Source organism: Rattus norvegicus, chromosome 3 (assembly GCF_036323735.1).
Source record: "Rattus norvegicus strain BN/NHsdMcwi chromosome 3, GRCr8, whole genome shotgun sequence".
NCBI classification, from domain to species: Eukaryota; Metazoa; Chordata; class Mammalia; order Rodentia; family Muridae; genus Rattus; species Rattus norvegicus.
The window spans coordinates 62,823,119-62,835,070 of record NC_086021.1 but is presented as its reverse complement, the minus strand read 5'-3'; the positions used below and the strand labels follow the sequence as shown (position 1 = coordinate 62,835,070).

The window sequence follows — 11,952 nt, the reverse complement described above, 5'->3', positions numbered from 1 at the left end:
GGCAATGATTGACCTTTTAATGGCACTCCAGGGTAACATGGCTTCCTAGGGCATGAATAATCATTTTTAAATTGTTTATCTGACTTTCATTTGTTTAGGAATGCAAATGTATTATAGTGCATGAGATTTCCTGATATTCTTTTGGGAAGGGGAAAAAAAAAACAATTTTTACTGCATTTCTCTAACTTTCTAAACAAAACCCTTAATAAGGACAGGAGATGGCAAACTTAATATGGGTTCGTACATCGTACTTCGAGGTTCAGTAACTTAGTATGTCCCTCTCTAGAACGGTGTTCAACTTAGGTGTCAGCAACAGTGACAACACATTCCTGGTTGTCCTTCCTACACGCTAGCTAAAACTTCGAAGTGACCGGCTCTTATTTTAAAAATCTTCATCCTACTCATGTATTTGAACTCAAAATCCAGGTTTTTGTGTTCATTTCTTTTTTTAATTTTAGAGTGTCTTTATTATCCTGTATTAATTATGTAAGATCACAAGTTTCAGCATAATATTTCCATGCATGCTTATGGTAGGGGTTGACCTCATTCACCCTCTCTCTTATCCTTTTGGAGAGCAGGCATCTCATTGGTTCTTCTCTGCTTCTGAGTTCACATCTAAGAGCATCGGACTCCTTCTACATGTATAGAAGCATCCAAGCTAAATTCAGAGTAAAATAATTAAAGCTCAAAAAGTCAGAGTCCTGGTGTTAATCGTCTTCACCCTACTGCTTCTACCCAGCTGTCATTGATAAAAGAAAAAAAATCATCTGTGACTTAGAATTATGAAAATAAAACTTAGAAGGTCCTAGAGACATAGTAGTGAGCAATGATTAATCTTGACCCTCCAAGTTAATCATTAGAAATGACAATTCGAAAGTACAGGAGTGGTGCATTTGTTTTAGTAAAAAAAATTCACAGTGGCCTTTCAAGTGGCTTGTGGTTTCTGAACACTTGGGTTCAAATACAGTTTACACGACAATAACCAACAAAATAATTAAAGTGTCATTAACTCCTCTAATAACAAAATAACCAGTGCGTAGTGGTGCCTATATGCTGGGAATCTACACCTTGATCCCATAGTTCCAAATAGGTTTTCTCGTGGAAGTTTTGCTGGTTTTTTCGGTACAGTTTTACTATAAGTGATGATTCAAGGAGCCAGACTGGCGTTATGTTCTCCCCTACTTGAGCTTGACTCCCAAACAAGTTCCACACGACAGGATTAAAAGGAGCGCACAGGACCTCCTAGGAGGCCACAGAGGGTCTGGCAACCAAGGGAAGAAGAGAGAGCAGGGATCTGCTCTACCGATACCTTAGGTTGAAACCTCTGTTTCCCATAGAGGTCTAGTTTATATCCAGATTCAAATATGGCCACGCCTAGAAGCAAGAGATCCCATCAAATATGTTTCCACAGCTCAGAAATTGAGGTACCATTTCCTTAAGCAAAAGGTTGGAATAAGTATGTATTGTAAACATATTTTCTTCAGAATTTTATTCTCTGATTCCATTTAATTTAATTTTTAAGAGAATTTAAATAGTCAACAGTCAAGTGGTGCTGGTACAGGCACATTGAAAAGAATACACCGTACTGAGCCATTAATATTGATTTCTTTAATTGTGTGAGGGATGCCACACACGTTTCTAAGATGCGCGGACTTACAGCAGTCAGTATTAGCACTGTGAGGCTGGCTGGACTTTACCACAACTTGTTTCTATTCTGCTACAGATGAGATCTTATGTGTCTTTTCTCTTCTTCTCTCCCTCCTCTCTTTCTGATATTTCTTAACCCCTGCCCCTCGGACTAATAAATTAAGTTTCCACATGTGGAGGTGCTGAATGTTTCTGAGCCTGTAATGAATGCTTTGTAATTAATCAGAGAGCAAGGATCCCTATAGGGGTGTTCCCGCTTCTCCATAAGCTAGATGTCACAACATTGTCAAGGTTCACTCTGGGCCTTCAGTCTCCAACATCCTAGCAAGATCCATGAGAAAAGCCCAAGAATAAAAGAAACAGTGCTAAAAATAAGTGCCTGGGAACAGATACAATGCTGGGCTTATACCATTTTTTTAAAGGTTAAACATTTTTTTTATTTAAAGCAGTGAAAATCCTCTACAATTACTCTGTTGCCCCCCATGTTTTGAAGAACGTTAAGAATATTTTCTGAGAGGTTGAGAATACAATAGGTATTGGTTATAATGCCACCAGAGTAGTGACTTGTAGAATTCATCTTATACCCCCAGACTTCAAAGTAAATAAGTGTCATGAATATCTGTTTACTCTTTTGATCTCAGGGTAAATAATGAAGAGCAAACATGTTTTGAAGTAATTTTTACCTAGTCAGTTGTCTGTGGCATTCTTGATATAAAGTTATTTTTTTAATTGAAATTAGGAGTTTGTTATGTGAATGAAATCTGAGGGCTCCCAGTTCTCCAGCTTTCACAAGCCCAGGATTTGAGCTGGGGTGGCTGGGATGGCAGGTGTATGTGTGTGTGTGTGTGTGTGTGTGTGTGTGTGTGTGTGTGTGTGTGTATGTGTGTGTGTGTATGAGAGAGAGAGAGAGAGAGAGAGAGAGAGAGTTTTTTATGGGGAAAATTGCATATTGTTTTTCTATCCTGAATCCTGAAAAAAATTAAAACAGGGAAAATATTGAAATATTGTAATTTTAAGAATTTTAAGAGCTTCCTAAGTAAACAACCAGAACAAAACATTGCTGGGACAATTTCCATTAAGTTGCAGGCAGTGCAGACTCCAGGATCCAGGGGGCATGTGTCCTGAGACTGGAAAACAGGTGGGAACAAGTGGGAGAGGACTGAAAAGGATCTGACGAGTAAGCTTTGCTTAGTAACAGGGTTGCCGGGTTATGAATGCACACTTGTGCTCCTGTCTGGGCTACTGGTTCATCATTCTTGCCAATGAAATAAATATTGATAAGTTCATGTGCATGGAATGCTTAAAATGAATCCCGTGATTGATAAATAGATAAGTAGATAGATAGATAGATAGATAGATAGATAGATAGATAGATAGATAGATAGATAAAACAAATTTGGGTGCAAAATAAAATTCTAAATTGACAGTTTCCACATTTGGTTCTGGGTAACATGCAATGCCCTGGATGAACGCTTGCTAGGAGGCAACATTTCTTTCAAATACTGCACTCTATTCACTGGGATTTTCCTGGCTTTGAATACATAAGTTAGAGGTATTTATAAATGGAGATCAACCTATGGGTTTTTTTTTTTTTTTATGAAAGGATTGTATTCCTCACACCAACAAAGAAAATGAAGAGTGCTGAAAATATTAAGGAAACATAAATATGTTCAAACATGTCTCAAATCAAAATAAAATGTTTGCGAATTGTCAGGTTTTTGGAGAAGGCCAAGTACTAAATAGTTCAACATAACTCAATGACAGGGGGTGGGGAAGGTAACTTGTTACTATGGTTACTACTACCCTATAAAGCATCATGAAAAAATGAGAATAAAACATATTTTTTGAGTGTGGTATTCCAGAAGTTTTGGAGGAATCCTAACTTTTGATTCCTATATGCCAAAGGTTGGTGTTTGTCAAGAATTGGAAATGCCAGCTTATTCACAGTAAATTGGAGCTCACAACCATCTTAACTCCAGCAGAGAGACTGAGCAACTGCTCGAGGCAAGTTACTGTTTGGATCTTTCATGGCACTAATACGGGAGTATCTGACGCACTGCTTTGCTCTGTGGAGACCCCATGAGAATTAGGATGAAGGGTCTAAGACTAAACCTTTGCTAAGAGCTTCGTTAGGAACCTCGCATGTAACAGAGACTAAGCTCATGTCAGGAAACCGCTTCAACTATTTAAAATATGTCATTTTCCAAGACTGCTATTTGCCTCAAAGGAAGGTACACCCCTGGACTCCAAAGAGTTTGTTTTCCACCAACTGCAACATAAGGAACAGACTACTTAGGCTACTGATGCCCTTAGGAAGCATTCTTCCTCCGGCCTTGGTCGTCTGGATGGCATCACATGATTGGCTGCATACAGAGCAGCTTTACAAAGCTGAGCTCAGTAGCTGAAGGGTTGTTTTAAGACCCACAGTGCCAGGAAATCATAAGCAGCTTTCAGCTGCGTGGGCATCCTTTGATTCTCCACCTAAGTTGTTTTGACTTGATTAAATGATCGGCAAGTCATCAGGCTTGAGTGGGAGTCCATAAAAAGACACAGAGAGGGGGTTCTATGGGAACGCGGGTGCTTTATAGTTCTGTCGTTGTGTGAAATGGGATACAGATGAAAGTGAGGCATTTTGGTCTTATGGGAAGTGGGCTGGAGAGATCCAAGCTGTAGCCCCGGCACTGTGAGCCATTGGAAAAGCCACTCATTCCCTGACTTTGATGTCTTCTTCATCAACCAAAGAGGTCAAGCTGTGAGCACGTTCGGAACGGTCGCATTGGTGAAAGCTTTCGTCTTAACTGCCTTCATTTAGGTCCTTACTTATTTTACCATCACTGTTCTAATTATCCATGGTTCCCAGTGCCTTATTCTCTACTGTGTCTTCTACATCCATGTAGATGTCACCTCTGGGTCCAGTTCCTTAATTCACTGTGGTTCCTGACAGAACAAAGTAAATTTCTTTTGTGTGGCACTGTAAACTCTTTGGGATTTAGTCTCCAATTGTATGTCCAGCCTCACTGTTCTTCATTGTAATATGCATCATATTATACTCACTATTATGCATGATGCTTCTGCCCCAGCAAACACGAAGCTGAAAATGTGTAAACCTGAATTTTTATGGCCTCATTCCTCAGTTTACCTTGTACACATTGATACAGAAGAGTTTGTCATCTCTGGACTATGTCACCATTATATTTAGGGCATAGTTCTATGGGCATATTCCATTTAAATACTTTATCCATGTATTTTTTTTCTTTATAGGTTGCCACTGGGTCATGTTTGTTTTGTGTATCTAGATACTTATATACCCAGCAGTTGCTATGGGTAAGTCCTTGGTGCATATTGACACTGGCTTAGTGGAACTAATATAAGAAAATATAGGCTCCTTAAAGGTGGTATTCATGTCATTATTTCGCCACTGTATGATCAACACAAAATAAAATTGAAACAAAATATGTGCTCCTTAAAATTTGTTAAACCACTAAAAGTTCACATTCCTCTCAGCTTTGGCTATAGTCCCTGTGTCCTAGGACTGAAACTTTTTTTACACTAAAACATTTTATTGAACTCCTACAACACACTTTGGTGAATAGATGCTGTCCATAGAACGGGAGCCCGATTTACTTTTGTCCAAATGAGGAGAAAATTATTTAAAACTTCAATTTTTCACATCAATCTATAGAGAACAGTTCTCTATTACTATTACTATTTAGTTTCATGATATGGAAGGTAAAGATTTAGGCTGTTCTTTCTGTCATGTGTGGTTTATTATCTGGTACGGTACTGCTCGTGGTAATCTGTGTGTTCTTTATGAGCATCTCATTTTAAACACAGAGGCAGCAGTTCTTGCCCATTTTGTAAGGATAAGACACATCCAATACTTTTCAAAGTGGCTTGTTACCATACAAGGCTGTATAAATACACTTTCTTTCTTCTCTGTGTAATTTTCAGTTTAGGATGTCATCGTGAAATTTCTCACAGTTTTGGAGAGTGGAAAGCAAGGTGAGGGTACAAGTGTAGCCAGGTCGGGAGGAGGGTTGTCTTCCTGGCTGGCTGGCTGACAGCTGACTTCCTGTCAGGAAGCAAGGAGGGAGCAAGCAAATGAACTTTCCCTGTGTGATTCCTCTTAGAGAGACACTGTTTCTTTAGGGGCAGAGTGGTACCTGGATAACATCATTCATCTTGGTTAACTCTTCCATATTCAGACACATACATCTGGGGAGGAAAGAATTCGGTATTTGATAACACACAAAGCAGCAGCCATGCATTAGCCCATGGTATACCACCAAGTTTCTAGCAGACAGCCATGCCTCACCGTGTATATGTACTTTACTGAGCCTTCTGAATCCATGTGCATCAATATAAACATTTATGCTACATATGTAAATATATACACATATGTAGATGTGGAATTTTATGTTTACTTTTAGTCCTTATTCTTAGGAAATATTCACATCTGCAAATTTTCATTGACGAGGCTTCAAGTTTAATTAGGTCCTCTTTTTTCAGCAAAGAGAGAGGGGAAAAAAACCCTGTATTTTTGCTAATGTTATGAATTAGCAGGAGATACTCAGAAATAGAGCTGCCCACATGTTGTTTGAAAATTGTTTACAGCAAATAATGAACAAAGCAAATCAGATTGCCAGCGGCCTAGCTTCTGAGAAGGTGTAGCACATTATTAATTAAAATACCAGTCAGCCTGTGCAGCGGTGCTAGCCCGTGGGTATCCAATGCTCGCCACTTGATTGAATCAGGTAGTGGCAGCACACACATTTTTTATTTTGTGCTCCAAGGGATAACAAAAATGTAAAGCTGTTTTCTGCTCCTTCATTTGAAAAAATATCATTTTGGAAGGAAGGCCTACCAGCTGCGGCAGACAGGCAGAAATAATATAAAATCTACATTAGACCCTTGAACTGTGGTTTTAAACATGGATCTACAAACTCAGGCACTCTCGTGGCATTGTGTTATAGGCAGACCTTTGTCTCTGGCCACGGAAACAGTTGCTATGGAGATGCAGGCTTTTGACAATGGTCACTGTTTTGGCAAAGAAAATTAAACCAAGCAGGAGACCAGTTTACAGTTAGAAGATTTTGTTTTTCCTATGAAGAAGGAGGGGAAGAAAGAGTTGGGATGTAGTATAGAAGAAAAACAAACCTGCCTTCTGGGTATTCTTTTTAACATGCTGAAGTCAGTGAAATTTTTAAGAAACCACAAAATATGTTTCTAATTTCAATGCTGATGGGAATTCTCAGGTGAAAGAAAAAGCTAGCAAGGAGAATATGATCTTTTACAACACACGTAAACATTTAGCTCACCCCTAGGATAAGTCAGGAAATAATGCTGAGAGTGGTTTTTATTTAATTCAAACAGTATGGGTTAATTAAACTAGGATTGGGCTCTCTGTAGTTGTGCCTTGTTCCAAGCTCTTCACGGGGATCACTTCATACATTCCCTTTAGTCCCACATTTGGGCAAATAGTTGACATAATCGCTTTCCCATAAATGCTCGTATAATGTCATGGGCATGTCTGCGAGGCTCCACAGAGCAATAAGGACAATAATTTGAAAGGACTTTTACTCCACCCAATCAGCATCCCCTCTAGGTTCAATTTAGACAGCACTGAAAGCATCATTAACACTTTGTGTTCACGAGGTTGCCGAGAAACATCAGAACTGTATGAGCCGTTTGCAAAAATAGACTTTGTGATAGAGTAAAACTACGGCTGATAAAAAAATAAAATTTAGCAAGTATACCTGTAGGCTCATGGTCCAGATGCCTTAATTTATAACTACTTCTCTTTGGGTAGAATTTGCTCTGCTTAGCTCTTAGGCTGCATTCACGGACTTGAAATGCCTATGGTAGTAACTTGGAAATCAAATTAACCTCTATCTTTTGCAATCAGATTTCCAGGTTTGCAGTAGTACATTCCCACAGCTTTGGAATTCAGGCGTGAAACGAAGTGAGCTGACTGGAGAACAAATTCACTCAGCTCTCCCAGATTCGCTCTAAGTCGGCTCCACTCTAATTCAAGACTCTGGCTTGAATGCTTGTTCGGTGGGACTTTGTTTTAGCCTAGAAGGCTTTGCCCGTGAAAGAAAACTCTTGACTTACCTGAATGTGGAAAGGGCTGCATATCCCTTTGATCTCAGGGTGATCGTGTATTATTCAGCCACAGTGCAGTTTCCACGTCACTTCCAAACACAAAATACCCATGTCCCACCCAGCCTACTTCCCATTTTCTGTGAAATGACAAATTATATTTCATCTCCCTCCCCTTCCCTTTTCCTCTCTCCCCCTTCTTCTCTTCTTCCTTTCTTTTCCTTTACCCACCTTCTCCTCCATTTATGAAATACATGTCAAATCAGTTTCTCTTTGCTTGGTATTTTTCTAACGTTCCCCCTTCCTAGTGTTCAGAATGAGCTCATGACGTCATTTTCGAGTCTTTGCGTCATCGCACTCCACCAGTGGCCCTTCTTCCTTTGTGTACGATGTAGTTTTCATTTTCTTCTAAATCCCTATTCTTATATAAATAAGTAAATTAATAAATGCCCTAGGAATCAAAGACACATAGACAGGAGCATAAATTGGCCAGCAGTATCTGAGTAATTATAATATTTTCTCCAAGTCTTTCTTCTGTTCGTATGACCGTGAGGCAGCAGGCAGTTTTAAACCTACCCCGGCCTTTCTTATGTTCCGCTTTCTCCCTCTTAAGGGAATGTAAACCATCATTGCCATAGAGCGGCTGGTCGTGACCTTCTGTGTTAGCAGTTCTGTTCCCTGAAAACTAAAAATAGGCCTAATCTTCTCAACATGTGAGGATCCAAAAGGGGCTCTTTGATTAAGAGCTGTCTCTGCAGACGGCCATCACTGTCCACAGGGCAGGCAGGGGTGGGGGTAGGGGTGGCGAGGGAAGAGCTGCAGCACTGCCATTTTTTATGGATGACTTCTTGTTTCGTCCCCAGAGTCTAGCTGTTTCCTGACTTCCGTGCTCAACTGCGAAGGCCACTTCTGTAGGCAAACACTGTGAAAAATAGGCCGGTAAACACAGGCTGTGCGTTTCTTTGATTCTGACATTAAACTCAACTTTTTCATTGTTTAAGTCCTGAATTGTTTCCAGATCCATTTTACTGGGCATCAGTACACAAATCTCTGCCCCTACCCCCCACCCCCACCCCTGCAGACAAATGTGGGCACCCCACACTGAATTGCTCTTTATTTTATTTTATATTTTTTGACTTCTCCCCCCTCCCCCCAAATCACATGCCTTTGCAGGGGTGCATGACATTCCAGTCGCTGGTAGGACTGATAGACTCAACCCTCACATATTTGAAATTTGCATTCAAGTACACAGTGGGTCAAACCCTAACCACGTGTAGGTACACAGCCAAGTTATTGGATTTCTTGATGATGAATACAAAGCAGACAGTGCGCCTGCCTGGGTGCAGAAAGGGTTCGCATAAAAATGAAGGAATGGTGTACACGCCGGCGGAAGGTGTTGATTAACAGGATCATCTCTATGTGTTGAGAGCTAAGGATGCAGGCTTTATTTTTACGGAGCCAGAGGAAGCCTTACATAACTTTTGGCACACCTTCTGCGTGTTCAGAAATGTGCGAGGAAGCGTAGTGTAACGGTTGCTCTCTTACCACATTTACCCTCTGAGGCAAACGCCGCAATATAGCAGTCGGTCAGTTACTAGGTCGGTGAGGGCCTTAAGTGCAACAGGCAGCAATCTTTAATCTTTCATCCTTTGGTTACATGAAGGAGTGAGGTTTGGGGAACAGGACATTTTCTTAGAGACAGGAGACACTTCCAAAGTGAGGATGTCTGTGCTGAATAGGAAATCTTTATAGCATTATTAATTTTCTTTCAACAGTTGGAATTTCTCCATCTTCATCAACTGACCTGGACAGGAGTTTCCCACACCAAATAAATCCCCATGATACAGAGATAAATAAATTAAAATGTCAGCTAATTTGTTTTAAACATAAGCAATGCTTAATATCTGTCCTGAAGTCACCCTAGTGAGTCCTTTCTAATGAAGAACAATGCTTCCTTTAGCCTATAGGCCCCCAAGCTGCCTACATGTATAGAACTTCATTTCGCTCTTATTCAAGGTTTTCTGTTTTAGTGATTTTGGTTGAAACTGCCTTTAAGAGCAGCCCTGTTTTGAGTATTATTTTTATAAAAATATACCTAGTAAGTAGTCTAGGATAAAAGACGACAAATTTTAAAATTATTGCTGTATTCAAGTACATTTGCTATGCTACAGTGGACTTAATACACATTCTGCTGAGACATGATTGGGGTAAAGACTGTAATCTTCTGGCTGTGGGTAGAGACCTCACATCCCAAGATACCCAAAAATTAAAACTTAAGGCACTTTATGAGAGGAATTTTAATCCAGCAATATGGCTGCTCTGGCAAGGGATCACATCCAAAGATCTGTGTCTGTGTGATCAGGCTGGAAGAGAGACAGGCCACACACCTTAAATCTCTCTGGCTAGAATATACGTTTAGTACACACCTTCAAGGCAAAATTAGTTTGTAGAAGGGAGCAGCTATCTTTGAACATGTCTTCTAATTGAGGTGCAGACAAAATGTTGAATCAGAGAAAGATTTGGCAGAATGAGTCAGAGATAGGATACACCCAACTCTTAGGAGAACAGCACAGGAAAGAGAGGCTTGCCTTGTTGAAGAAAGTGTGTCACTGTTGGGGTGGGCTTTGAGAGCTTCCTCCTAGCTGTTTGAGGATGCCAGTCTTCTCCTGGAAGCCTACTAATCAAGATGTCTAACTTTCAGCTTCCACTCCAGCACCAAGTCTGCCTGGACACTGCCATGTTTCCTATCTTGATGATAATGGGCTAAACCTTTCAACCTGTAAGCCAGCCCCAATTAAATGTTGTCCTTTATAAGTGTTGCCTTGGTCATAGTGTCTCTTCACAGCAATGGAAGCTTAAACTAAGACAGAAGTGGACCCCAATATGACAACCAACAGGGACACTCCCAAAATTAAAAACCTTATGTTGCACACACAAACACACACACACACACACACACACACACACACACACACACATGCATAAAGAGAGAGGATCTACACAGTTGGAATCTTCTAGCTTGGAATATGAATGGCAGCTCCTTTATAGTGTCCTTGAATGTCACTGGAAATGTTATTAACCTCGGATGACATGAACTCACTATTCCTCGACTGTGGACTACTGCTCAGCTGATGAGGTTAGAAACTTCCAGAGCTCTGTTCCGTCACCATGGAACCACACATTTGCTTTATTTCACAGCACAGTTGCATTACAGTAAGAAACCTTCCTTGCTACCTAGAAAGTATGGTTTCGTTCGTTCGTTTGGTTTTCTAGGACTAAGTTGTTCCTTTGTGCTTGCTAATTCTGATGAAACCCAGCAGTGCATCCGGGCAGTCTTTGTCTTTTCAGAGGTGCTGACATAGGTTCCCCGAGGCTCCTGCTCGACAGTCCATCTATCACTTTTCAATGCTTGGCTCACAGTGCACGTGAAGTTAAGATATTACAGTTAAACTACTTATCTTGTAGATGTCATGTTGGGCTTGACCAATAGGAGGCAGCAGTGAGAGACTGGGAAAGTAGGAAAGGTGCTTTCTCTCTGTCTCTGTCTCTTTCCATGTCTCTGTCTCTGTCTCTCTCTCTCGGTGTGTGTGTGTGTGTGTCCTACTGTTACAATGTTTAATGGTTTGGGAGAAGTTAGCATCTTATACAGATGTAAGCATAAGGAAGTAAAAACAATGCCCAAGGCCAACAAAGAAGACTAAAACATTTGGTTCCTCAAGGCACCCTGTCACACACTTACATCTTGGTTATGTCAAAGAGAAACTCTGAACTTTTCTTTTTTATACACCCTAAAACACAACCACTACATAACACTGGCTGAAAATTAATGGAACAAAAGATAGACTTCCAAAATAGCTATGAAACACTAGCCTAACAAGATATACAGTATTGTGCAAATAAATTGTATCTAAATCTGTTATTCCTTACAATGAAATCCTCAAGCTGACTAGATTAGTCCACATCTTCTACCAAATAAAATGATGAGAAACTTTTAAAAAATGAGCAAAGGTTGTAAAACCACTCCTGCAGTAATTTTACTCTTAACTCAAAACTGTCATAATTCAAGAATATCCGAAGCTGGTGTACAAGCAAAGGTTCAGGAATACAGAAGATCCCAAAGCATGGTTGGTGGGGTATTTCTGAGCCCTCACAGGATGAAGGTGATACAAAGCAAACTCATTCCCAAGATAATCTAATTATTAC

At 40.2% G+C, this 11,952-nt stretch overlaps 1 long non-coding RNA gene across 2 annotated transcripts; it reads right to left on the bottom strand.

Moving 5' to 3' along the window:
- Positions 1-5,395: 5,395 nt before the first annotated feature.
- Positions 5,396-8,082, bottom strand: LOC134486363 (uncharacterized). 2 transcript variants are annotated; one of them, XR_010065190.1, is made up of 2 exons: positions 7,981-8,082; positions 5,396-5,862 (listed from the first exon to the last, which is right to left on the bottom strand). It is a non-coding gene; the product is annotated as an uncharacterized LOC134486363 (long non-coding RNA). The 2 variants fall into 2 exon arrangements; XR_010065189.1 differs by having other exon boundaries at positions 7,762-8,073.
- Positions 8,083-11,952: the final 3,870 nt, after the last annotated feature.